The following is a 26169-nucleotide window of genomic DNA, read 5'->3' on the forward strand; positions in this document are numbered from 1 at the left end:
TCTTATCTGCTAGGGGAGAATCGGATAGAACAGATGGAGCAAATGGAACAGAAATATGTTTCTATTTCTATTTACCTGATTTTTCAATTGGAAAATAGTTTAACAAGACTTGGTTGCAATGAGATTCTAGTTTGTTTAGAGAAATTATTTTTAAGAGTAAGACTGCATGGCAGCACCAATATATAGAAGCAATGAAAGGACTAGTTTCTAATATCACAATGACAAGGTGATTTGGCTCACTTAAACAGAACAAGTTTTAAGATCAGGATCAAATCCAGAAACAGGTAATGAAAATAACCTCAATGTCCAAAATAGGAACCAGTATTTACTGAAGGGACAATTCAGTCATTTGTGTAAGATATTTGCTAAAGTTCAGCAGCCATGTCCAGCACTGAGGATTTGCTTTGGAAAAGTTTTAATACCTTTAGGTTCTTAAAACTTTTAAAAGTCTTTGTAGAAGAAAAGACTTTCTAGTTGTTGGCATAATATCCAGTACAAATGAAAACCTGTTTGGAGGTTCTTTTGGCCATTTGATCACTAATAAAAATGCTCAATACAGACCTAAAATAACTCCTTTGAGGGATCCCCATTCATCTTTCAGGAGTAAAACTTCAACTAGCTCTCAAACATGAAGGAAAAAAAAAAGGAAAAGAAAAAAAAAGGAGGGAAAAAAGATCCATGAAAATTAAGCAGGTAAGAATTGTTTTAGTTATTTCCGTTTGGACATGATTTTTCTTTCTTGTCTGGACAAAGTCTAAAGATAGGTTTACACCAGTCTTGATTAATTGGTTAAAACACATCCTGGTTTTCATGCCAGAGCTTTCCCTTGTGTTAAGTGACGGAATGCATCCTGACCTGGCAATAGGTTGTGTATGTGAAATGGGAAGGAAAATGTCTTCCAATTTCTAATCCCTACTGTAAATCTTGTAAGCACATGCACTCAGGAGGGTGGGTTTGGGGGAGGAGGGGGTGTAATTTCTATATAGTAAGAGATAAAGAGGACTTAGCTGGTACTAGCAGGTACCAGCAAATGTAGTTTAGTTTGCTGTCACATCATTCATTAATAGCTGACTGTAATGGTGGGCAGTGGGCATGAGATTCTAATGGGAAGGCAGATTGCCTGTCTTGTCAAGGTTTAGGAAGTGAGAACTTAGTCAAAAGTGTAACAGAAAAGCTGTTATGTAGGTTATGTATAATCACCAGGCTCTGTGAGGTGTTGATGTAGATTGTACTCAAGCCTTCACCTCACATAAAATGGTGCTCACACATTTAATAAGGAGACTTGATTAAAATGCCATAAACACACACTTCTGTAAGAAAACAGAGGTTAAAGCAGCAGGAGGCATTAGAAGCAGCCAATAGAAGACTATAGGGGTGTTTTCTAAAGGTTAGAAGAAATCACTCCTGAGTAATTCTGTCTTCCCCATACACATGTAAAGGATATTTTGATATTTTGACATTTCAGTTGAAACAGGCAAAAAACCAAACAACAACCAAATAAGACAAGATCTATCAGATATGCAAGTGACAATTTCCTGTCAACAAAACACTCCCTGAATTTTTGTGCTTGGGGTCTTGGAGACTGGTAATATTTGAAAATAGTCTCTCTCAGCATTTCAGTTGTTTGTTTTCAAGGACTCACAGAAAACTAGGCAGAAAGGGACACAGCAGAGAGTCATCTTATCAATGTTCCTCTCTGTCCAAAACTAAGAGCTGCTCTAGCTCCATCAGCCCTGAGAGGGACTTGCAAGAGCAGCTGCTACACTGAGGCAGGAGAGCCCCAGGCAGAACTTTTCCACTCTCAGTAAAACCCCCTGAGCCTCACCTGCTGAGGTAAAGCATGAGCAGAGCATGTGCTCACTCCAGCCCTGGCACAAGAGGGCACAGAGCAGGAAACATCCTGCGCCTTTGGAGCAGCCCTTGGGGCAGATTTTACTGGCTGTACAGACAAAGTGTCACCTTGACCTCTGTGTAAGAAGCTGTGCACAGGACAAATTCAAAACATCCTTTACAAAGTAATTGTTTGACTTTAATGTTTTCTCGCATGTAACCACTAAATATTCCCATAAGCAGTCATGTCTTGGTAGTAGATAATCTAGGATGTCCTTGCTTTATATGAATTTGTTCTCTTGAACCCCCATCCTGTGCATACATATACTAAACATACACAAACACATAAGTTCTTACAAAAATTTCAGTTTAAATCTCCGGTAGCTGAAAAGCATGAAAAAGACGACTTGGTGTATGTGCAAGACCTACTTAAAAAAAAAGTTTACATCGCCCTGCCAGTCAACTGAGATTTTATTTCTCTTTATTTTAATTTGCCTGGTTTTCTTCCTGTTCTGAAGACTCTGGGATCAGAGTCCTGTTACCTGCTTATTTTAGATTACATTGTGCCATTTGGAAATTACATCAGTGAAATCTTGGGCCTATCCAGGGGAAGCATCAGCTCAGGGTACAGTGCAGCTCTCCTTGTAATTACTGTGTAATGTGGTAAGACATTGTCTGAAGCCCTGTCCTACCACTAATACAAGTGTGTTTTTTGAGTGGATAATGTCCTTCTCTCACAGATGCTTTTGGTTGTTTTTCAACTGCCAGGAACATTGGCAGTGAATAGGCTGCACCATCTTGGGGTGGAGACTTTCCTTAAAACAGTCCCTGTGTGGAGAAGAGAGGAGCATACTTCTACTTTGGTCACATAAAACACAGGTTTGCATGCTCATACTCCCAGGGAAGCTGATGGCCTGTTAGTGAAAGGCAGAGGAATAAGACATCACAAAGACATCTGATGTTTCATGGATCCAATATATTGTGTTTCTCTGAAATGGTAAGGAAACACATTAAGAACAGCAGATTCAGACAGCTCTGGGCTGTGTAATGTTTCTCCAGAAAGTATTTTGTTTTGTAGTCAGTTTTTTGTAGGAGAAATCTTTGACTGAGCCAAACTCATCCTGGTACATTTGATTTTTAATCTCATTACCTCCAACCTTTTTCCAGCTGCATCAAAGAAGACTGAATTCAAAACCAAAAAACATTAAGCCTACAGCATCTTATTGTGCTCTATTGCACAGAAGAGACTTAGATGTCCACCCTCCACCATTATACCCATACCAATGTGAATACTCCCAATAGTCTTTAATACATTTTGAAATGTAATCATCAAATTAAATATCAAAGTATTAAACATGAAATGAATAATTAATCAGGTTCTGCTTTTAACAGAACAAGCCTACATAGTCCAACAGCATATCAAAATACAAAATATTCAGACCCAGGTGGTCTCCTTTCCAGATTTTGGTCAGATTTTACTGTTGATGTAGGTAGAACAGCCTTGCAGAACAATCTGTGCAATTCTGCCTTTAAACTCCTATATGGCCTTGGAAACAATTTTGCCTGTTACCAATCTTCACCTGGTGTCTGTCTCACTTGTATACTCAACAAGGTTTTTAAAGTACTTAGAGCACAAGTACTCTTAGAATGACTTGAAAAAAGTAGTCTCTGCCTTCCATAGGTATCTACTGATCCAGAAAAAAAAGGGGGGAATGGACAGCCAAGACCATGATTTAATGATTTAATGTTAGATGATCTTTGGGTTTATGATTTCTTACCACATTACAGTTGGATAACAGAAAAGTGTATGACCTGCCAAACCTACTGGAGATGTGCTCTCAGCAACAAAAATTTTTGTCATATGGGTCACAGAGAAACCAACAGGAATTTATAAGCACATAATTCTACCCGTCAGAAAAATATCTTGTAATTGCCAGCACAGTGCAACCTGCCACACAAAAAATGCTGGTTGGACTGAAGAGCAGGGTGCACAGTAGCCTCAAAGTTAGTAAATTTCCAGAGAAAATTAAATTGTGTAAGGTTTAGTTGAAAAGCCCATAAACACAAAACAGTACTAATACATTCCAGCTGGTGCGAGAATGCAGGCTGAATGCACACAGGAACAGGATAATTTTATTTTGAGATATGTTTCACTCCAGCCTTTACCACAGATTTATGTGGGTTTGGCATGTATGCTTCTAACTGTACTTTTAACTTCAAAAGTGGATAATGATCAATTATAGGATCCCATATTGCTGTGAGGAGACAGGGACAAAAGGTTGGGGGCACTGTACTGAGCAGCTCTGGCTTCAGCAGCCAGCACCAGTGGCAGTCATGAGCACTATGCTCTGCCTGTGTGGGCTGAACCCCTGACACAGAAAAGAGTAGAGAAAAAGTCCACGAGCTCATGGATCTTTATTAACATGGAGCTTATGTAAATTGCACATTAAATAGGTTACAATACTTCCACTTGGCAAGAAGAGAGCCAACCATCTGGACTGATGTGATTAGCAATGTTCATTCTAATATTCTTTGACTAAAAAACACAAAGTTTTCTGGAAACAGATATACATGAGGAAAAATTGAGGGTTTCTTTAAGTTGAATTAATAGTGGAAGTTGTGCTGTGTAATTCCAAATTATTTGGGTAATGAGGTATACTAATTTTTAGACTCAGTCCAGTTTAGACACACAGCATGCATATGCCCTGTAATAGGAGTGTTTATTAATTATATTTAATTGTCATCAGTTTTCCTAATGATAACTATGTTCACCCCTGTTCATTTTGTTTCTGAAATGGTGATTATTGAGAATGGGGAACATGAATGAATAGACAGCTGAAACTAAGGAACCATGGGTGTCTGCATTAGAAAATTGGCCTTCAACAAGCCAGCCATCAACACAGTGATCCAGGGCCATCATGCTCCACTGGCTGGGAAAGGAAATATTGTCCAAACCCATTGCTGCTCTCCAGTGGCAAGCAGGCTGGTCATAAAGACAAGTGCCTTTCATAAATGGATGTCTGCACCATGAGCACAGGCTTAACTAGAATTTTCCAATTAGCTGATTGCACATTTTTATGGGGTTAAGTAATGGTAACCTCCACAGCACTTATAGGAGGGGCATTAGGGCTTTTAAGGCTTAAAAATGCCACCAGTAGGTGGAGAACAAGCAACATGAATCATGCACATGAGCACATGTACACTCAGTCTTGGGACATTGCTATAACATGCAGAACTGCATTTTGTCACTAGGATGCCAGTTCCCAAATCCTTTCCAGCTGCAACTTCACATGTAGTTGCAAACAGAGCTTCTGGCTTAGCTCCAGAAATGAGAACTGCTGTCATGACTCCTTGAAGTTGTAGATTGTATGTTTGGAAAAGCTGCATTAGAGCCATAATGGTAGCCTCTACACATGCTAATGCCAATCTGCAGTGGTTGTATATTTAAAAGCTCTGCAGATTCTCTGAAGGTGCATCACCTATGTTCTGCTCAAGGCAGCATTTCCAGGTTCAAGAAAACAGGAAAATATTGGCAGTATTCCAGCAAGCACAAAGACCTTGAATTCTCTGTGTGCCAGGGGAGAGCTGATGAATGCTGCATGCATCTAAGATATATCTTGCCTGCACATTCACTTGTATTTTCTTTTATAATGTGATATACTGAGAAATACCAGGGTAGAGGTTAGATGTGAAGGTTCTTTGTTGTAGTCCTTTCTTTCTTAGTGCTGGACTTCAAAAGTTTGATTCATACAAGAATACAACGATGAACCATTTAATTGCATATCAACTTAGGGGAGAAAAATTTTATGAAATCCAGCTAGTTCTGTAGCAAACATTTTCCTGTCAGAATAACTGACACAGACCACATCCAGGCCTCTCAATTTCTGAGCCCACACAAAATTCCTATGTATTGGCTTCTTTCTTTTATGTTTTCAACCGTGTGTTTCTGGGACATTAAGCTCATTAAAAAGGAGAAGTCCTGTAGACTACTTTCATTTTTGTGTGAGGCTGGGTATTCTTTTTCTCCATCCTGTGACAAAATGCAGTATCTATTACTATCATGGACTTCATATTTCTATTTTGCAACTCATACCTGTTTTTCTTTTTGGGTGCCTTCTACTGACAGTAGAAAAGGCACTGCATCTTGTCATGCTGCAGCTTTTTCTTTCTAGGGTCTTCTTCCTGAGAAAAAATTCTTGGGCCTTCCAGGAATATATGCACCTACAAAACATGTCATATCTAAAGACTAAGAACTCGGACATGTCAGGTAGATAGATAAATAGTTTTTAGTGAAAAGACATCTTTTACCACAATGATTTCAGAAGGGCTTTTAAAGACACGTGCCCTTCTGACAAGGTGTGTCACAATATCTGTCCTCAGCTTGTTCAGCCAGACCCACCAGCCAGGACAAAGGACCACCTGTTGCCAATATTGCATAATTCTATCTCCCTCTCTAGATCAATGATTGCACATGTCTTGCCAACCTTATCTAGACACACAGCATTTTTCAACTGCTCCACAAACACTTCAAATTAGAAATACGATGGGTTGGAGGGAAACAACCAATTTCATTTTGGCAACTGAAATGTACTCCCATCTTTGTTCCTCAGTCAGCAGCATCCTCTTAACTGTAGTCATGACTTGTTTCACATTCCAGTTGGGACGTCTAGTCCTTTTGTTAGAGCCTTTTGCCGGAGTCTGAGGCGACATGCCTTATCATATGCAATTGGAAGCTGTCACATATATCACCCAACAAAAGCATGGTGCCCTGGGAGACCTCCAGAAACACTGTACACCCATGCTACCAAAAGCCTGTAGCAGGCTCCTAAAAGAGAAGCTCCACATTTCAGGAAGTAACACATTACAGAATGATTCTTCCATTAAGATTTATGCTTAAAATAGAGGAGCCACAACCTCATGCATCAGCAGTGTTTTCATCAGCTGATTAAGCATGACAGATGAAGCAGGCTCCTGACCTTTCTGAGGCTGAGGGGGAAAAAGGGAAAGAAAAAAAAAGAAAAGAGAAATGGCCTCTCTTTCACCTCCATATTCAATTGGGCACTTCCTCAAACAAATAAAAAGACACTCTTGCAGCTGAACAAGAGGCCGTGCAGTTAACCATGGGCCCCTGAAGTTGTTCAATCAAGAAGGGACATGATACTTTGTAATTTGTCTGTTCATGGCTACTGGGGTGGGCCATTGCTCCTAAGTGAGGAATAATAGCTGTCAATTGCCTTCAGATCACAGTAAAAGCCCTGGCACTCTTAGGCAACCAGTTATTAAATTGTTAACTTTCTGATGTCTACCTTATTACTTTAAACACACATACCAGTCTGACTTTAAATATACACACTGAAACCAGTAATAAATCTTTCCAAACTCTAAATTAAGGATGTATGCACAGTCTTGTAATTATTTTTTTAAAGTTTTTAAGTTTTTTTTGAAGAGTTCTGCATGTGTAAGTTTCTTTTGGTGAATTCATACTGTGTACCCTACAAAATTATTTTATTGTGGAAGTCTCAGCAGGGCTCTTATAAGGAACAGGAACTAATATTTAGGGACAAGTTATTGTTCACCAGCTTATTCTTAGGCAGGAGTAGCTTCTCTGGTGGAAACTACCTACCAAATTCTCTGATTACCATGGAGGAGATGTAAACCTTCAGGAAGAGAAAAACAGCTCACAGCAAATTTTAACAGAAGGCAGAAACTTTGATTCAAACTTTGAAGTCCTAGGGAGCTGGCATAGAATGAAGCAGGAAAGCAACATGTTCATGCTGGCTCATGAATTACCTTTCACTAATTCCCAAAGCAATGTTTTTTTTCAGTCACAATGTGCTTTTCAGAGCAGGGATTTGAACAAAAAATCCCTTACCTCATTCCTCGTTTTTTTCCCCTTCTGTTCTCCACCAAAAAATGTTATAAGCTCTATGATCATCCCAAAGGAGAGTGAAAATACAGAAATATGTCTGCAGAGTTTTAGTAGAACAGAACAGCAGCTCTATATTAAATTTTAGGCAGATGGCAATATGGAATTGTTCATCTATGAGAAGGCTCTGAGACAGCTGGATTAGGAGTGTGGGTACTTCGAGCTTTTCTGAAGGCACTGAAAAAGTCACCAGCAGAATAGAATCCTTACAAGTGCCAATATCTGTTCCATGCTTGTATTGATTGAACACAGGGAGAAGAGCATGTAATTAGGTTTGTAATTTCATTAAGGGATCCTGTGGTCCCCCTCTCAGAACAACTCAGCCCTCTAGTTTTCCAGTTGCTCTGGAGAACCAGTGTCATCTGCTATTTAGTGGGAAAGTAAGCACTTGGCTAACCAAGTAAACACAATACATCTACTCTTTGTCAGCCAATGTCAAGGCCTATTAAAAAATACAATAATTCTGATAAATATTTTCAGATGTTTTCTATGCATGCTGGTTTATTCTATTAAGTAGAGTTTAATCAGGCTGACTGTTTCATTTTTAAATGCAATAAATTAATTCTGAAAAGTCAAAAAGTACACAGAATTGTTGCCAGGTCTGCAACTGTCAAATGGAAATGGTAATTTTTCTTCTGTGGAGCATTTATCTTCCTGTGATGGATGCAAATTATGAAAACTGCTTTTTAAGGGAATGGAAAAGGCATAACTTTAAAATTTTAAAATACACTACAAAATATTACTTTACAGCAATTTTTAACTTCAGTTTGTTGAACTGAATTATCATGTTACCTTTTTGTTCCATTTAGGAATTTGCATTACCTGGACTAGTTACTGCAGTAGCCTGTATTTGTCATGTTCTATTTTCTACCATGAATCTCCAGATCTCAAGATATCCAAAACAAAACTTTGAACAGGTGACTTGGCAGGTCAATTGAACAGAAACAAAAATAAAACTTGTCCAGAATCAAACGTTGTAATTCCAATTCAGATTTCTTAATCCCAAAATGTTATGTTAGTTTTCCCTGATAAGAATCCCAAAATCTTTGCAAAATCTGAATTTCCCCAGAAGATTTTCTGTCTGTGCTGTACGTAAATCTGAAGCCAGGGAGAGATTCAAGAAAGTGAAATGACTGAGACAGCAGTTTACCAACCTCTCAGTCACCTTATTTACAGAAGAAATGGGCTAAGTGGTTATATTTGAGACCCATAGTGTGCAGTAATTCACCCAGGGATGCCTTCTTTTTTTCCCAGTGACCAGATTTTTGAAGTGTTAGAGGCTTTAGGGTACTCTCACCAAAGCCCATTGTTTGCAGGGGTCTCAAGTATTGACTGATGCCTTTACTGTCCAGGAAGGACAGAGGTCAGAGTCACAGTTGGAGGTTTAGCCTGTGACAATGCTTTTGTGACAGTGTGGGAACAGCCTGACTAGCAGAAATAGGACATTGTGTCTGTGCCTATTCTCAAGTTAGAAATTGTCTTGTAAGGCTGTTTCAGCTGTTGGTAAAAAAAGACATTAAATTATTGTATTGCAAAAACTGTTCATCATCAGATGCAAATTGGTTTCCTGAAGACACTTCTGGTACAGAAATATTCTCCACAGTGTAACTGCTCCTCCTCATTGCTGTGGCCCAAAGTAAAGATCTCCTTGCTCCAATCTTTATTTAGGGAGACACAAAAGAATAGCTGCTCATGTCTAGGCAGTGTAGGCCCTCATGTTAGATGTCTTTACTTCTTACAAAAGAAACAGTCCATCATCACTAAGAAGTCTCATAAAAACTGATGGTGTTTGAAACAGGAGCTTCCCACTTTGAAAGAAATATCTCCCACTGTCTTCCCATCAGAGAGCCCATCCCTTCCTGCTGGGACACCCAATGAACTTTCCTTGCCTGATCTTCAGTGTCAGAAATGAGAGGAATAAAGAACTTTGCATGACAGGACACAGGTGATTCCTCCTTGCTTACACTAATTCACATCTTTGCCATCATGAAAAATCACATCCATTAGCAATCTGTTTTGAGCTGCATTTCAGTAGGAATGAAACAGCCTTTCCTTCTCCTCTTCCCCTCCTATCAAGCATCGAAAAGAGCTGAGCACACACTCTGTATCCAGGCACTTCTTCATGGAAGATGACCTTTATTGTTGTGCTTCACAGCTCAAGTATATTGTGCATTATCAACCTGAAAGGATGTTGATGTGTAGGGTCCACAATCCAGAAAATTTGTTTTGCTCAACTGCAGTTTTCCCATGTGACATTAGACAAGTTATGGAGCCTTTCTTAGCTCTAGTTTACTGTCTGTAAAAGGTGATCATTTACTTGCTCCTCTCAGAGAATTTGAAGTTTGTGAGGCACTCAGATATTACAACAAGAGTGTGCACTCAACTGCAACCCATGCATTTAGGGGTGCCTCATTTTGGCTAGGTAGACCAGAGAATCTGGCCCTCCATCAACTAATCAGAACAAGAGAAAGGAAAGCTGGGTGGTGCATGATGAGGTTCTGCAGTCATTTTGGAAATCACAAACAGCTCCCTATTCCAAACAAAATTTAAGAACCTATTTTGATGTTAGTCAACACAAGTTTTCTGGTCAGTAAATATTTGTATTCATGATTATTTCTGCTAGGAAGCCACAGATGCTATTCACAATTAATCTGAAAGAAGCAGCATTTGTTCTAACAGAATTCTCTGTTTAACTGATACTCAATACAAAGGGTGAATAAAGCAATCCTTATATTGCCTACCAGGTACAAAAGCAGGAAAGTTTGAAGGTAAGCAAGAACAATTGTTATCAGCTAATGATTGTAACTATTTGCTGTTCTTCACTCTTCTGCCTCTCATAGAAGTTTCAGGCATATGATGAGGGAGTCAAAACGGCTCCAGAAACTTTAGCGATCTGTCACATACTGCAAGTGTGAACAGCCGAAATGATCAATGTTTGAACATGCTGTGTGATGGCAATTGACACAACAAGGAAAGTTTTACCCATACTGAATAATTAAGAATAATCAATACATTGGCAGGATTGATTCGCTGCTGATCCACACACAAGGAAAAAGCCATATTCCTCAAATCATTTATTTATCATGACTGGTTCTGTCATATCAAACTGCAGTGCTGCAATAGCACTTTATAAATAAGCATTGATTTTCATCAAGTATTTAGTGAAAGTTTACAGCACAGTCAGGCTATTGGCATGTGTTACTTCAGAAACAAAGACAAAAGCCTATTTTTCAGATTGAAGTCACAAATCCCATCTTCAGCTGGAACAATGGAAGTAGGTATAGAGGCAACATGCCAAAGAGCAGCATTTCTTAAGGCATTAGGAGAGACTGGTGTGACCAGACAGCCTGTAGGACTGCCTCTAAAGTTTGATTTTTTTGATGTATTACAAGTTCAGAGAAGATGAATAGCACATTGCACTAAATTTCATGTTAAATATGTAGTCGTCCATACACAATATTGTCCATACATATATTTGACAGAATTTATTAATTATAAAACGCAAGCCTGTCTATGGCTTCCTTACTTTCAGGTGTTCTGTTTTTCCTCCTTGCTGATCATTTTGACACTTCTCTCAGGTTTCTCCAGATTAAACATCACATGTAATCTCACAAGCAGAGTTTGGTATCATCTAGATAAACTATCTTTTTGTATGTTTTTCACGGCTACTTTACTGATTAAACAATTAGTTTTAAAAGTAGTCCCTTTCCCTTCTTCATTTGCACTGATGTATTCAGCACAATCCATTTCCTAATCACTGTTGTCATTTATCTCTTCGTTTTACCTTGTCACCTACTTAATTCCACTAGAGGCATTTCTAACATCTCTGTCTAATAATCTCTGCTAACAATGCAGAACACTATTAGCATAATAAGCATTTCCCATCTGCACAAATGAGACTTCTTCTCATCAGTCTGAAAACTAACTACTGTACATAAAAATAGCCAGGAATCATTAGAATTAAAGGGAGAACACATTCCACTGCAAAAAACTTCTTCTCTTTCTACTCCTGGTCGTACTCACTTCAACTGTCTAATAGTAAAGGCTACAAGCCCAGGATTGAGCACAAGGTCCCTGGCTCCTGTCCTGTTTAATGTTAATATGATCCCTAGCACTGTTTTGAGCAAGGAAAAACTGGCAATGATGCCCAAAAGCATTGTAGGGGTTTAGCATAAACCATGGGCTCATCTCAGTGGGCAGTGTGAAGATCCACACTCTTCCACGGGTGAGCACAGTTTTCCTGCCTAGACCATTGTCATGGTTTAGGAATTCAGTCCCCAGTTCAGTGCCCTCACTGCTCCCCATGTCCCCTCCAACTGCAGGCACAAAGGCAAATAACATAGGCTGAGATAAGAACTGTTTACTTGGAACAGCAATGAGATAAAATGAACAGTAACAGCGACAGTACAAATAATAAAAAGTGTACGAAAATAAAATGCTCACATGGACAAACATCTCCAATAACAGAAAATACTGGACACCTCCTTCCACCATGTTTTCTCATCCTGAAGGAGCCCCTTATCCCTGGGACAGAGTCCTTGCCCCAAGTCCCAGAAATACTATAGAACAACCTTGGGTCCTGGCCATGCCCCCTCCCAGGTGCTGCAAAAAATTAACCTTCTCCTGGCTGGAACCAGGACAACAATATATATCTCTAGTCCACACCCTTGAATTTGACTCAAACCTTAAGGAGTTGAAGGGAGACTTGTCAAGGAATGTAGTTGGACTATGGACCTAGCCTCCCTTCTGCCTGGATATCTGCAAAGATGCACAATGTCTGCATAAATTGAGGTGACACATTTATGTTCTTATTATCTTTGGAAGCATTTCCATCAAAAGCAGAGGCATAGGTGTTGTCAGACCCTTATATCTATGTCCTGTAAGGCAAATTAATTAGTTTCTCAAAGCAACAGAGTCAGGTGGCACCCAAGAGACATCACTGGTCACAGCCTGTCCCATATTTGCCTGGACTTCAAGTGTGACAATGTCCTTGATCTCAGTGGAAATCTCAGGAGAGAAATTGTTTAAAAAAGGCTTTGCCTATACCTGGTAAATTAGATCTGAATAATGTAGACAAACCCTGACATGTTCTTTTCTTCTCTTTTTGTCTACTCTCTGGTGATGACAGAGTCTATGCAAGGTTCTATTGATTGGCAGTCATGGTGAGGCCTCCTGCCACGGGACACACAATTCAGCCACAAGGTTTCCCTGCCAAGCAACAGCAGAAATAAAGAGCCCTTGGACTTTCTATTTGCTGGTATTGATGTAGCCAAAAGCCTGCAGGTCTCTGTGCACATCTGAACGTGTGACTGAGGCACATTCCTGGTGCTTCTGGGGCCCAGGGTGCAGGTAACACAGACAAACTCTGGTCTGCCAGCCCTTTGGCCCGCTCCTCCCCCAGAACATGATGTCATTCAGCTCTGGAGACACTGGAACCCATCTCTTCATCAGAATTGTCACTACACAATATTTGCAGATTATTAAGGCACTAGAAACCACGATAACTGATAAACTAGAGCTTTGTGTCATATGCCACATATTTTCAGACCAAAAGAACAAATTTTAACTAGAGAGACTCTTCAAACAGTAGGTGAAAAACACAAGGATTTAAATCAGGAATTGGATAACGCTAAGCAGCTTTCATCTACTTTGACTATAGATAATATTTTTTCTTAATAATAAAATTAAATTTATGGAAATAAATTTAAAATTGTAATTGCTTTTTAACAATTAAAGAAAAATAATTTTATTTTGTATATTGAGAACATTTCCAGTCTATAAAACCTAAAAGAAAGTTTCATCATTACTGTGTTCTGATCCACATCTCAGGCTGGAAATACCTGATCAATCTTGTTCCTTCCAAGAAAAGCTCAATCCAGTAAATTAACAAGGATCCATCTACTAGTTATTAGTATCAATAATTTCCAGTTCATAAGTCTTTTGTTATCAAATTTAAATATAATGACAAAAACCTGACATTTCCCCACATCTGTTTATCTTCAGCAGATGATGGAAATCTTTACTTCCTTAAAATATAAAATAAATTGTTGAAATTTTGAAAGGTTGTTGAAATTGTGCTTCAAATCCCATGTCCTCATCAGTTTTCTTAACGTTCTTCTTAATTCAAATATACATGATTTCTGAGATACTCATGAACATGTTGTGGTTTTTACAGGAACAACATGTAGAAATATTTCCAGTTTTTAGACACATTTTTCTTACAGTGTGTCCATTGTATTGCACTCATACACAAACACAGTAGGAATATATCTGTTAGTCTTATATATGACACTTGTGAGAATACCTGCTGTGTTAAATAAGTATATTCTGTGTTAAATAAGTATATTGTGTGTATGTTTATGCATGTTTGTGTTGAATTCAGACATTATTTTCTTTGTGGCATCTTTTACTTTTCAAGTGATGAGTTATTTGGAAGCTGGGTCAAAGCCCTACTTGACTGGTTTTGAGAAACAACTGTTTGGGCAAATGAAGTCAACAGAATCTTTTCAAATACATAAAAACATTTAGAAAGAAAATGTTCAAAATGTTTTTGCTTTAGTGTCATTCTGATAGAGATATATAATTAAATTGTAAAAATATTCTAAGACTAAGTGGTATAATTCTTTTAGAGATATTCCTGTTAAGTAGCTACCAATACTGAACATTGTTCCCCCTTTTTTCCCCTTTCATTTTCTTACATACATGTGTTTATATATTACTGGTATAGACAATATTTGCATATATGTATGCATGTGTAATTCTAGTTCTTCTACTACCTCATCATATGACACAGATTTAACTTTTCATGGGGTTTTACTCTGAAAAATCACCAGTCCCAGGATTCTGAATAGCTGGATACACACAACATATAGATGTCTAAGGACTTCTAAAAAAATCTATAAACTAGGTGATGTGACAAATTATCTGAATAAATTCAGGATTTAGCATGTAGAATAGCGTTATATCTTGCAACAAAATCTTCTGCTAATGTTTGTTTACATATCAGATTTTTGGGGTTTTTTTAGTTACATGTGCCTTAAAGGGGAGAATATTTTTATGGCATTGCACAGTACACCTCCACCCCCTTATTTACAATCACTGAGATGGAATGTGGAGATAGTGAGTTCAGTAATATTTGGATCAGGCTCTCAGACTGTAATTGGACATGCTGAAATCTCTGCTAGAAGAGTTCCTTAAGGCTACTTCAGGGGACATAACCCAAATATGGCTTATAGGGCTTTTAGGAAGGCAGAAGCTTGGATAAGAGAGCTTCTAAGACACATGCCTTTCTTGTTGCTGAACAATGTGAACATTTAATTTTTCCTACACATCTCCTCCTCTTCTACTGCCTGTCAGATAAAAAAAGGCTCACAGATGGTTTTGTGGGGGAGATAAAAGACCCTCTTTTAACCTCTACCCCACCCCCCAAATAACTGCATATCCAACGTGAATTTATCAGAAGCCTTATGTGAGTTTCAAAACTTTTGCCAAGTCCACATTTTCTGTTTTACCCAAAATCTAATTTCAGATTTCATTCTTTTAATTAACAGATCACAGATACTACTTTAATTAATTATGCCCTAAAAAATTAAATCAACTAGATGTGGGTGCTTCTTTTTCTGCTGAACTCAGTTGGAATTACACTATCAGCAAAAATGTTCACTGATGGAGAAGACCTGTCCACTCTTATGATGGATTGGATCATTCTTAGAGCCCTGTGCTGGGCTCAGTTGACCAGATCTCTTCTAGGCTTACATAAGGACATGAAAATTTCCCTAAGAAGTTCCACAGCTGAGTTCCTAATCCAGCTCTACTAAATTCAAACAATTTTAAATTCTAAATTTTGCTGCTGGTTTCAGTCAAAAGTTGAAACTGATTTCAGGGTGCCCCACAAGCACATTTTCCATCTAATGTGTGTATATTTTCCTTCAAGCAAAGAGTACAGCTGTCAAGTTTAAAATTCTGAAGGTGTTTGCCCAAGTTTCAGCAATGTACAACATTACAGTGTTGTACTACATAAGGTATAGAGAAGTCATTCTACCCTCAGGATTGTCATTTGCGCATTTTTCTTGTATTACAACAGAACCAGGCTGATGTGTTTCATTTAATACACGGTGAGTCAAAAGTGCCTTTTTTCATGACCTGATTAAAACACTAACATTTAGTCTTGTTCTCTGCTCATTTATCTCACTCCCTACTGTGTTCCTTAGAGAAAGGCTCAAAAATCAGAGACAAAGGGTATCCCAAACTAAGGAAGGATATCAACAGTTGAAATAATTCTTGGCTCACAGAAATTTAATGGACAATCATGTTACTACTTCAATTCCTACAGAAGTTCTGAAGCTGAGAACAGTAAAACATGTGTATCATAATAAAAGCAATTTAGGTTGGAAGAGACCACCCGAGGTCATTTAGTCCAACTGTGGCTCACAGCAGGGCCAGTCAGACCAAACAGACCAGGGTCTTGTCTACTCCAGTTTTGAAATTCCAAGAAAAGAAATCTGAAAGCCTTCCCATGGAAAGTGGGTGCTCTAGCACCACATGGCCATTCACAGAACTACAGTAGAAGAATCTAGGACACTGGTAATATCTTGGATCTCACCTTCTCCTTCTCATGTGGCCCATTGCAGTATTTTATGTCATTTGATATTTAACCTAGAGGTTACCAGTTCTGCAGCATGCTGAGTGCCCCAAAGAGGTGTTTTATGAAGCCGTTTGGACTATACTTCTAATGACTGCACTTATGACAAATGGACTTGATGACTTAGATGGTCTCCTGCAGGTGTCTCTTCCTAGTGGAATCTGCAGTATTAACTGCACAAGTAAACCATGGCTTTCATGAATAACAGCTTGTTTTTCATCATCTATAACAGCATATTTTTGCATGTGAAATTACCTGCTTGTGACAGCATAGGCATATTTTGCATACATATCTTATGAGAGTTCCCTTTGAAAGATGGTCTTTGGATAACCTTTACAGTCCTCCTAGAAATTCATATAAATGACTTCTGTTCCAAGGGTAAATATATGCAAATGAAATAAAGAGGGCCAACCCTTTCTACAAAATTTCAGCTTTACATATGTCAATCCAAAAATGCATTTGGTAAATCTGCTTATTAGAGAAACCACACAGAAAAAAAAGAAAGCAGAGGTACACACCTCCTGTTCCTGTCAGCCCATTCTCTGTGTAGGCATGTGAGAGGCAGGCCTTCACCAGCTATTAAGAGTTGAGAGGATTAGGCCTAATTTGAAGATTTGTTTCCATTCGCAGTTCCATTTTCTACTATAAATTATTTAGACTGCCAAGGAATTGAGAAGCAGTGTAAAAAAGGAATGTGCAAGAAATCAGGGAAGATAAATTAAGGGAATGTTACAGGGGGAGGATAATATTCACCAAGGCTTGGGCTGCTTAACCTGGTCTCCAGGCCCCCACTTCAACATGACTTTGCAAGCATAGCTGACATTTTTGATTTAGTGTAGACCACGTAGATAGTGAATAGGAATGTATGGGAGATGCAACCAGGTGATGGAAGAACTCAGTAGGAAGAAGAAATCAGCAAAAGAAAATATATTCTTATGTTCCTCTGCCCCACACTGAGTTACTTCATAGTTTCTGAATTTTGTTTAAAATATTAAGTCAGGTTATTAAATAAACCCTTCAGAGCCCATCTGCCAAGAGAATCAAGGAAATAAGGCATGGCCAGGAGATTCCATAAAGGCTACTGCATTGCAGCTATTCTCTGTCTGACATGGGGCATAGTCCTGCAGCAAAACAAAAATGTGGGTTTGATTCCTTCCTGAACAAGTAGGTGGCCAGGAACAAGTCACCCGGGCCCTCCACTCCCCAGTTCTGCACCTGCAAGATAATAATACCTCACTGGGAGCTGTAAAGAAAAAAAGAAAGGTTAATCACAATGAAAGATCTCTTTTACCTTTCCTGCAGGGAAAAAAATCTAGGTATGGTAGACAAATGTCCTTGAACCCAAGTAAAAGCTGAAAGAACAGGAAAACCCTCTTTTCATGAAAGACTAACACTGTGAATAACATTTGTCCCCATCTCTTACCAGCACACTGAACATAGCTTTCACACTCTTAACAACTTTGTGGTGACAGGCAAGCCTTACCTTTGTCCAGCAAGTGAATTCTCAGCATCATTTCCTCAATGACCTCCACAGTGGGCCCTGTTATTTGTCACCCCTTTCAGTAAAAGAGAAAGAGAAAATGAAGTTCAAGAGTAAGATTTCAATAAACCTTTGCTTTGATGTCCAAAGAAATTCCCCAGCATGCCTCAGTGTCAGGAAAGAGCTCTCTCCAATTTGGGATATGGGACAGGAAAGAAAAAGGACATACTCTCTCTGCACATACAGCAACCTGCATTTGCACCAGGAGATGAAATGTGAGTAGTCCTACTGGCTCTGTGACACAGTGCAGATGACTGAGTTTTCCAGAAACCTCCTACCCTTTTTCCATGGCGTAGGATCCAACAATATTATGCTGACTGAACTGTTTATGAGCATCCTTCTAACAGTTGTGATCTAGAAGTTTTGACTACCTCCTTCATGGTCCAGTCCAACACTCACTAAAGTAAATGAAATAAATCTCTTTAGACAGGAATGCTAACAGCACTGGAAGGTACCAAGAATACAGAGTGAAGCTGGCTCCCACCACTCTATAACACTTCTATTTCAACTCTGTGTTAAACTGAGCTACGCCACTTCTGTAATTCCAAGTACTAAGGGTAGTTCCATTTCTGTAATTCAAGCTATTATCATGATATACCTCCTCAGGAAAAATGACATCAAACTTAAGTTCATATTCCACACAGGAAATATTTCACATAGCACATAAAGGCTCACAACATGATTGTGCTCTGCCTCAACTCCTTTCAGTGCAGTTTTAACTTCAGGTGAATGGACAACAAAGCAACAGGGAAATCCTAAATTAATATTTTGATTCAGAAGATTTATAAGGAAAGCTATGGGGGAAAACTGAATTTGGAAGGAAAGTGCTGCTTAATAGGAAAATATATGAGCAGAATCAAGATCTATATCTCTGCAACAGTTTTCCTAACTATATGAATGTTCAGAAAGATATTTAGCTTTGTCTCCTTGTTATTACAGGTTGGGCTAGCCTTTTGATTCATAATCTCCAAAACATCTGTTCCTTCTTGCTTTCTGATCCCTAGTATTATTAAAATATGGAATTAAGATGAATTATGAAAATATCTAGAGACACAAAGTTAATCAGTACTCTTTAATGAGGGCTGAAATATTTTTCTTCAATTGTTTCAGAAATTAATGAGAGGTCTCTAAAACAAGCTATTGATTTCTATTCTATTCTTATAACTCCATGTCTTTCCTCAAGGATTTTGGGGAGATTATCACTCTAAGAATAGAAATGCCAGTATGCTTTTCAGAAATCTTTTTTTCTGACAGAGAGTTGCAGTATCTTTTATTGATATATCTGTGGTCTTAAACTATTATCTTCTCTTTAAAACATCCAGGATTTATTCTGTAACAGCAAAATATTTTCTGAAGTAATTATGTAATGTGAATTGCCTTATTCTGAACCCCCAGTAAAATGTAGACATGGCACATGCAAATCCAGTGGAGGACAATCAACTGATGAAGGGACTGGACCATCTGACTGAGTTTGTACAGCCTGAAGAAGAAAAGACTCACGGTAGTCTTATCAATATGTGTAAATACTTTATGTGTGGGGATTAATGAAGAGACAAAGAATTCCCATTGGTAGAGATTGAAAAGTCAAAAGGGAACCAGCACAAGCTCAAAGGCAATAAATTCCCTTCAAATTTAAGAAAAAATAATTGTCTGTCTACAGTGATGCTTTCCAAATCACGGAACAAGTTGACTAGTGGGGCTGTGTTGTCTCCATCCTCAGAGACGCTCAAAACTCAGATGAACACAGCCCAAAGCAACCTGCCCTAGCTGACCTTACAGTCAGCATTTTACTCATTCTTCATGATTCTTTGAAAACCTGGAGTCCATGGATTGAAAGGTCCAAAAATACTGCAGTCACATTAACTCTTCATATCAATAAGCTGATGATACAGAAATATGATTTTCATATGCTGTGAAAATCACTAAACAGTTGAAGCTCATGTGGACCTCTGGAGATACCTGATCCTGCTCAAGCAGGGCCACCAAGAGCTGCTTGGCCTGCACTATGTCCAGACAACTTTTGAAATCTCTAGGGAGGGAGACTCTCTGACCTCTCCAGCCAGCTATCATCAGGGATCAGTCCTACTCACACCCTCACAGTGATAAAGTATTTACTGACCTTGAGATGGCACATCCTGTCTGTCTGTTTGTGCCCACTGCCTCTGTTCCTGTCACTGGGTAGCACTGAAGAGCCTGGCTTCTTCCTCTTTGCACCTTCATTCAAATATCCCACACAATAATGAGATCCCCTTTGTCTTCTCTTTTCCAGGATGAGCAGTCTCATCTCTCTCATCTTTTTCCTGTAGAAGAGGTGAACCAGTCTCTTCATTGTCTTTGTCACCCTTAATCACACTCTATCCAGATCTTCCACATTTCTTCCCTTGTAGTGCAGAGCCCAGACCTCCACACAGTACTCCAATTGTGGCCTCACCATCACTGAATAATGGGGAAGGATCACTCACCTCCTCAACCTGCTGACAGTACTTCTCCTAACTCTGGCATGAAATGGCAAAAGGCTTGCTCACTTCTATCTCATGTTCAGCTTGGCATCCACCTGGACCCACAGGTCCTTTTCTGCTCTGCTTCTTTCAAGATAGTTCATCCAACACTCTACTGATGTAGACTGAAATTACCCCTCCCCAGTTGCAGTACTTCACACTTGTTGAATTTCATGAGGTTCTTGTCAGTCAAGTGATGTTTTCAGCTGGAGATATCCCCAAAACCTATGCATGATTGTGATTCATTATTATTATGATGATGATTAACCTTTATATTGAGATAGAAATGTTGTATATTTGGGAAATATATGCTCTCATATGAAAAAAATATATGTAAACAGATAAATAGAGAAAAGAGATTAATTTTTTTCTTTTTCAGACATAGCCAGATAGAGTTAGAAAACATTTACTAAATCTAAAATGCATTGGCTACTTAATTATATTCCAGATGCCACTGAATGAACCTACATTAAAACAAAGCAGATATTGTAAAGAAATATTAAAAGACGCATCAGATAAGAATACACATCCAGCCTCCAACCCAACCATAGGCAAGATAGCCCCAAAAGCACATATCCACAGTTTATGAAGTCTGACTTCTAGGGTTATTCTCCTTTATAGATGATCTATTGTTATTAGATAAGAATTTTTTGTTTGTCTTTTTTGTCCCCTTACAAATCACCTACTTCGTGAATTTTGCAGGAATATAATGTACTTGAAACCTGTTTCTCAGTCAAATATGATTTAAAAGTAGTAGTAAGTTCAAATGTTAACATGTGTTACATAGTCAGAACATATTAATAAGCTAAAGGTAATGAACCAAAGGTGCCCTGAATGCCATCTCCTTAAATCTACGCTCCAGAGCAAAGGAGTGTAGAAGATTTTCCCAAAAAAGTACTGCAAAGATAAAAAACCACTCTTGCTTACCTTGCTTACTATTTCAAGCTAACACAACAAAACACAGTTGTGCCTGTAATCTGTAGCAGCAATTGTGTAAAACAAGCAACACCAAACATGCTTAAGGTATGGGTAGTAGTGTATTTGTCTTGGTTTAGGGCAAATGTGGGAGTTTCCTAACATTACAGATAACTTGAGGAAATTTTCCACATTGATTTAATCCTGCTAATAAAGACTCTAGACAATGTTGACACAAGCCTCATTCCAGGCTAAGGTCTACTTACAGTCATTGAAGATGGAACTTTCCCTGATTACTGATTTTTAGGAAAAGCAAAAATATCTGTGTCAATGGCTTATATTCATTCCTCTTCTCCTCAGTGAGAATACAAATTACCTGACCTACAAGGCAGGAAAGATATGTATGTTTATTCAGATTCATGCCTGTAAAGGTATTGGATTAAGTTCCATATTAATACAATCTCATGATGCAGATCATTCAACTTATGCTGTCTGTTAGAAATAATTAATACTGGGTCATCTGCTTCCTGACAGTCTCTGGCAGTTTGTTAGGAATTTTTGGTATTAACATATATTTTAAAGGTTGAAAAATATGTGATAGGTCCACAGTTGATAGATGTGTGGATAAATGTTTAGAAAATGGAGTGAAAAATCATAACAAAGTGAGAATGTACAAAAAATGCAGAACAAAGAAAATGGCATATTTTGCATATTTGTCTTCAATATGTTTTCCATCTTCATTCTTTCCTACTTGTTTTTTATGTGCCTCATTCATGTTTTGCCAGAAAGAGATAATATCACTACCTATGGGCTTCTTAAGACTTAGAAAATACGGATTTTGACTCCAAAGAGACAAATCATGGGCAATTATTCAGAAGGAACTATTACATAGGTATAAAGATATGTCTGAAACATAACCAGCTAGTACAAATAGGTGTCATATTTAATTTTAAAAGCATTTCTATTCTTAAATACCTTACACAATTTATGTAGGTTACTTGATTGTTCTTCTTATATTGCATTTTTATCTGTTTCTTCAAACCTGAATGACAATTGTGTGCCATTGCTGATAATTAGTTTTAAAGAAATTATCTAGTGAAAAGAAAACAGATTTTTCTCTTTAAGTTCATATGCTTTCTTGTGTTAAGGCTTTGGTAGGGAAAAAATCAGACTGAGTACAAAGAAACAAGACAGCAAACTGGCCTAAGATTTCTCTCCATGCCTGTGTGATTGAGGGAACTTACAAGACAGGTAAGAGTCTGTTTCAGTTTTATAGCTATGGGATTTGAAAGTGGCAAGTCTGCTTAATAGAGAAAGCTAAAAGCACCCCTGTAAGGATTTAAATGGAAGTCTCAGCTGTTCTACAGAAACACACCTTTCTTACTACTGTGATTTTGATCACCTGCTGTTCTCCAATTAAACTATGAACAAGTTAAAAAGGAATGCAATATATTTGCATGTGAAATGCAGCACAGTGGCAATCAGAGGTTTTTTAAGAGAAGATCAATTTTGGAAGAACAATGTGTGTCTGTAATGTGCAGCAAAGATTTCTTTATTCTTCTGAATTGAAAAAACAAGATGCTGGGAGCTTTATTTCCTTAATGAAAGAATTTTAGGATGATTTGCCACCCACCTGGGACTCTGAGTGGCAGAGCAAGTGGAAGGTAGAGAAATATGGCACGTATTAGAAGCAGCTTAAAGAACTGTTGATGAAAAGGACTAGTTCAGAAGTTAGAAAATACAGGTTATATTCTTGGCTTTATTGTCTATTTAGTGTGGAATGAGAAATGGTATTTTGCATCTGTGTCTCAGCTCTATCTGTATAATAAGGGGTTTCTTTGTTTTGCAAACTACTTTGGTCTAAATGTGCAAGAAGGTCATAGTTACTGATCTATTTCAGTGGTTTATAGAGAAGTTGCACTGTTCTCAATACACACCTGCTTTGTTTCACAAGTTTAACATTTCACATCCACAGAACTCAGAAAGGTAGAAAGAGGGGCATGGAAATAATATCCTTGTTGTTACAGGAGACGGGAGTAAGCTGCAAGGAAGTGAGGTGACTGCCAGCAGCCATCTCACATAGCAGCAGGGCAGACAAAAATGGCAGCTGGATCCACTGGTATCCAGTAAAGACCTCACTACATTAGATCATATCTCTGTCATGTAATAATAACGTAGCTCTAACACGAGTTACTGTGCAAGCAAGGGCTCCATCTCAGACTGGGTCTGTTTTCTTTTGGATAACATGATTGTCTGAGCTTTCAGGCCTGCAGTTCACGAAAAAATAAACCTTCAGAAAGCAGGGATATTTGCAAGAGGAGTTTATAGCATCACAGGAAATAAACGTAATTTAAGGTTCCCAAAATCTGTGAGATGAAAAGAAGATGTCAGGGCACTCCGGTTTAAGGCAGGGAAGGGGATGCAGGAAAGAGGGCAAAGAAAAGAGGGAGATAATGGAGTAGGAAGTGAGGGTGGGGAAAGAGGGGGAAAAATAGTGGGAAAAGAAGAGATGGCTGCAAAAACTGCTGACCAGATTCCAGCAGTGCATCTTTAAACACCCAAGAAATAATGAAAAAAGTATCTCTTTAAGTAATCTAGTGATTTACATCCTCATTCATTAAGTCAGTGAGAATTGTACCACTGATTCCAAAAGAATTTTATGAGGTTTTTTTGGAGAGTACAGTAATATCATTGTCATTCTACTCATAGGGACAACCTTTTCTTCTGAAGTAATATTTCAGTTATATCTGGTTAAAGATCCTCCAATAATCTATGACCCATCAACAAATTACAGATTTTTCATAAGTCAGACATTTCAATCATAGAATTGTAGAACAGTTTGAATTGGAAGGGGACCTTGAAGGTCATCTAGCTCCAGCCCTCCTGCCATGGGCAGGGACACCTTCCACTAGACCAGGTTGCTCAGAGCCCCATCCAACATGGCCTTGAATACCTCCAGGGATGGGGCATCCACAGCTTCCCTGGGAAACCTGTTCCTGAGCCTCATCATCCTCATAGTAAAGAATTTCTTCCAATTATCTAATCTAAACCTACTCTTTTTGTAGCCATTATCCTGTCACTAGAAGCTCTTGCCCCATCTTTCCTCTAAGTCCCCTTCAGGTACTGGAAGGATACAATTGGGTCACCCCAAAGCCTTCTCTTTTCCAGGTTGAGCAAAATCACATCACAAAGCTTTTCCTCATAGGAGAGGTACTTCATCCTCCTAATCAACCAAGTGTCCCCTTCTGGACTCACTCCAACAGGTCCATGTCCTTCTTGCTCTGGGAACCCCAGGGCTGGGTGCAGCACTGCAGAGGGGCAGAATCCCTCCCTTACCTGCTGCCCACACTGCCTCTGATGCAGCCCAGGACACGTTTGGCTTTCTGGGCTGCAAGGGCACATGGCTGGGCCATGTCCAGCCCCTCACTCACAGCACCCCCACGTCCTTCTTTGCATCTGTTCACCCCCCAGCCTGGATCAGTACCAGGGGTTGTCTTGAGCGAAGTGCACTTGTACTTGGTCATTACTCCCATGGACCCAATTCTTGAACTTGTCCAAGTCCCTCTGGATGGCATCCCATCCTTCAGGTGTGTCACTGCACCACTCAGCATGGTGTCATCTGCAAATTTGCTAAGGGTGCTCACAATCCCCCTCTCTCTGTCATTAATGAAGATTCTAAGTGACACTTGTTATTCAGTGGTATTTCAGTGATACATGCCTATTCTGAGAAATACAATTCTGAAAGTAAAATTGGCATTTTTTACAGTAAAATTCAATTTTTACTTCCAAATTGCTTTTTAAAAGTGATTCGGTCAGCCATGAATTGCATATTCAGCATTTCATTTACAGAGAAATTTCAGAGATTTTCTTCTTCTTTGTCTTCATTTTCAGAGGAAAAAAAAATACTACAGAGCCAAAGAACTTTGTAGCCTTACATAAGAAAGACATATTTTAGCCAGTCCAAACTACAGCACCTTCTGCTTCTCTTGACATAGTACCTATGCAGGATTTATTCTTGGTTCTTCTTTACTGCCTTCATAATATTGCTGGGTTCCCAGGGCAGCCAAGATAGTGGCCTTTACAGTGAAACACAGTTTAATCTGCACACCATAGTGGAAAAACTGACACCCACCATAAAATACTAAAAGCCATCCTTGTCTGAATCTGCATTTCTGGTTTTGTTCTCTTGAAAAGCACAAAAGCACATAGTGTCTGCAGCATTACTAGAAAACTGCATTTATTTTGCTCAGGTAAAGTTGGTTGTATTTCAAGGTTCTAAACCTAGTTAAGTATTTTTCTGTGCATTATTATATTTGGAACAATTCAATCCTTGGTTAGTTAATGGATCATATTGCATACAAACATAAAATAAAAATGGGGGGGTTTTTTTGCATTTTCAAGCAGAGAGTTGTTTCTTCTTTTTCAAGGTTAAAATTAATTGTTTAAGGAAAACAATTATGTCTTCCTTCAAAGACAAAAAAATAGTTCATAGAACATACTTATTGGAAACATTCAGGACTGTTACTGTTGCTACTCTGTAAATATACAGAGCATAGAGATGACAGAGTAAGGGGTGAGTGAAGATACAGGAATTATAGATATTTTCAATGGTTTAAGAAAATTGAGTTGATAAGTAGCAAACAGGACATTAAATATTAACCTAAATAATAACTTCCTGTGTGAGTTGGAATGTTATAAAATTTTCTGTTGCAATTGCATGGTCCAGCTACATTCCTTATCCTGCAGTCTGTCATAAAATAGGATGATTAATTTTTTGGGTTTTGTCCTTGTCATCATTCTGTGTGCTATTGACCTGGTC

The 26169-nt window shown here is 38.6% G+C and overlaps 1 long non-coding RNA gene across 1 annotated transcript in view; it reads right to left on the reverse strand.

Annotated features, from left to right (window-relative positions):
• The window catches only part of LOC134416662 (uncharacterized), a 65863-nt gene extending 47863 nt beyond the window's left edge, over nt 1-18000 (reverse strand). The window contains exon 1 of the long non-coding RNA XR_010027314.1: nt 17881-18000. This is a non-coding gene — a long non-coding RNA (uncharacterized LOC134416662). The remainder of the gene's footprint in view (nt 1-17880) is intronic.
• Nucleotides 18001-26169: the final 8169 nt, after the last annotated feature.

This window comes from Melospiza melodia, chromosome 3 (genome assembly GCF_035770615.1).
Source record: "Melospiza melodia melodia isolate bMelMel2 chromosome 3, bMelMel2.pri, whole genome shotgun sequence".
NCBI lineage: Eukaryota > Metazoa > Chordata > Aves > Passeriformes > Passerellidae > Melospiza > Melospiza melodia.